This window comes from Galeopterus variegatus, unplaced genomic scaffold (genome assembly GCF_000696425.1).
Source record: "Galeopterus variegatus unplaced genomic scaffold, G_variegatus-3.0.2 Scaffold4272, whole genome shotgun sequence".
NCBI classification, from domain to species: Eukaryota; Metazoa; Chordata; class Mammalia; order Dermoptera; family Cynocephalidae; genus Galeopterus; species Galeopterus variegatus.
This window is the reverse complement of record NW_007730383.1, coordinates 38,738-41,719: the sequence shown is the minus strand read 5'-3', so window position 1 is coordinate 41,719 and position 2,982 is coordinate 38,738. Positions and strand designations below refer to the sequence as shown.

The 2,982-nt window shown below is 38.6% G+C and overlaps 1 pseudogene; it reads right to left on the bottom strand.

Moving 5' to 3' along the window:
• LOC103602747 overlaps positions 1-2,259 on the bottom strand; it is a 114,335-nt pseudogene extending 112,076 nt beyond the window's left edge.
• Between the last annotated feature and the right edge of the window lie 723 nt (positions 2,260-2,982).

Genomic DNA, 2,982 nt, shown 5'->3' with positions numbered 1-2,982 from the left:
GGTGAAGTGTTAGGTTATTTATTTGCCATCTTTCCATTCTTCTGATGTAAGCATCTAACACAATAAATTTCCTCCTGAAAACTGCTTTTGCAGTATCCCACAGGTTTTGGTATGATGTGTCATTATTTTCACTAGTTTCAAGAAATTTTTTGATTTCCTGTTTAATTTCTGCTTGGACCCACGTGTCATTAAGTAGAATGTTGTTTAATTTCCATGAGTTTGTATAGTTTTCAGAGTTTGGTTTATTATTGATTTCTAATTTTAATCCATTGTGATCGGAGAAAATACATGGAATAATTCCAATTCTTTTGAATTTGTTAAGATTTGCTTTGTGACCTAACATGTGGTCTATCCTGGAGAATGTTCCATGTGCTGATGAGAAGAATGAATATTCTGAGGCTGTTGGGTGGAATGTTCTGTAGATATCTGCCAAATCCAATTGGTCTAAAGTATTGTTTAGATCTTGTGTCTCTCTGTTGATTTTTTGCCTAGATGATCTGTCCAATGATGAGAGTGGTGTGTTCAGGTCCCCCACTATTATGGTGCTAGTGTCTATTTCTTTTTCTAGATCTGATAGTGTTTGCTTTGCAAATCTGGCTGCTCCAACATTATTTGCAATATATTTATGATTGTTTTGTCTTCTTAATTGATAGATACTTTTGTCTTTATATATTGGCCATCTTTATCTCTTTTAATAGTTTTTGCTTTAAAGTCTATTTTGTCTGATATAAGAATAGCTACTCCAGTTAGTTTTTCATTTCTACTTGTATGATATATCTTTTTCAATCCTTTCACTCTTCGTCTATGTGTGTCTTTACAGGTCAAGTGAGTCTCTTGGAGACAGCATATTGTTGGGTCCATCTTTTTAATCCAGTCAGTCAGTCTGTGTCTTTTGAATGGGGAATTTAGTCCCTTTACATACAGAGTTATTATTGAAAGGTGTTGATTTACTCCTAGCATTATACTGATTTTTGTTTAGATGTTTAAGTATCTTTTGTTCCTCTCTTTCAAATTTTCTGTTTGTCTTCTGTATTTGTTGGTTTCTTGGGGTGATAAACTATTTTTTTCTCTTTTGTTAGCATTTTTGTTTTGCTGGTAGGTATTGCTCTTTCTTGTGTATTCATGGTAGTGATGGTGGTTTTTGTGGTATCAAACCCAGTACTTCCTTGAGAATTTCTTGTAGGGCTGGTCATGTGGTAGTGAACTCCCAGAGTTTTTGTCTGTCTGAGAAATATACTATTAGTCCTTCATTTTGGAAGGATAGCCTTGCTGGGTAAGGTATTGTTGGCTGACAATTTTTGTCCTTTAGTGTTTCGAATATATCATCCCATTCTTTTCTGGCTTTTAGAGTTTCTGGTGAAAAGTCTGATATTATTCTGATAGGGGCTCCCTTATAGGTGACTTGCTGCTTCTCTCTTGCAGCTTAAGATTCTCTCTTTGTCTTTGAATTTTGTCAGTTTGATTATCACACGTCTTGGAGAGGACAGTTTTGGGTTGAATGTGTTTGGTGATTTTTGGGCTTCCTGAATCTGGGGATATGTGACTTTCCCTATACCTTGGAAGTTTTCTGCTATTATCTCATTGAGTATGTTTTCAATGCCATTTCCTTTTTTCTCCCCTTCTGGAATATGCATGATTCAGATATTTGAGGACTTAAGGTTGTCAGTTGTCCCTCTTAAATTTTCTTCAATTTTTAAATTTTTTTTTCTTTTTTCTGGTCTGCCTGTGATAATTCAAACTGCTTGTCTTCAAGGTCAGAAATTCTCTCTTCTGCTTGTTCAAGTCTGCTGGTTAAACTCTCTTTTGTGTTTTTTATTTCATTGAATGAATCCTTCAGCTCCACAAGCTCAGCTACATTCTTTTTCAAGGCATTGATTTCTTTGTACATTTCTTCTTTCAGATCCTGTATGTTTTTTCTCATTTCATTGTGTTGTTTCACTGAGTTTTCTTGTATCTCATTTATTTTCCTTAGAATAGTTACTCTAAATTTCTTGTCTGTCATTTCAAAGACTTCCTGTTTTATAGGATCTAGCACTTGAAAGTAATGAATTTCCTTTGGTGGTGATGTACTTTCTTGGTTTCTCATACTTCTGGTTTCTTTCCTTTGGTGTTTTGTCATTGTGGCTGGGGATATCATGGTTCACTCATTTCACCCTGTTGTCTGGCTTGGATCCTGAAGGGTCTGCTGCTTCTGAACAGCAGAAACTAGCCTGGACCGGAAGTCCCACCCCACCTGCCTTCATCGGCTGATTGGGTCATGTCGGAGTCTAGAGCCTCTCAAGTCACTCATCATCAGAGAAATGCAAATCAAAACCACATTGAGATGTCATCTCACCCCAGTTAGGCTGGCTATTATCAAAAAGAGAGAGAAAAACAAATGCTGGCAAGGATTCAGAGAAAGGGGAACCCTTATACTCCGTTGGTGGGATTGTAAATTAGAACAGCCATTATGGAAAATAGTGTGGGAGTATCTTCAACAACTACAGATAGAACTACCATATGATCCAGCAATCCCACTGCTGGGTATATACCCAAAGGAATGAAAATCATTATGTCAAAGGGATATTGGCACTCCCATGTTTATCGTAGCTCTGCTCACAATAGCCAAAATATGGAATCAACCTAAATGTCCATTGACGGATGATTGGATAAAGAATATGTGGTATGGGCCGGCCCGGTGGCGCACTGCGATAGTGCGCCACTTGGGAAGTGCGGCGGCGCTCCCGCCGAGGGTTCGGATCCCACATACGGACCGGTTCCCGCTCACTGGCTGGGCGAGGGGCGGGAGCAACGCCGAGGGTTGTGATCCTGTTGCTGGTCCCGGTCCGGTACGGGGCAACACTGAGGGTTGCGATCCGTTGCCGGACATGGAAAAAGACAAAAAAAAAAGAAGAATATGTGGTATATATACACAATGAAATACTACCCAGCCATAAAAAAGAATGAAATTCTTCCATTCGCAGCAACATGGATGAGCTTGTT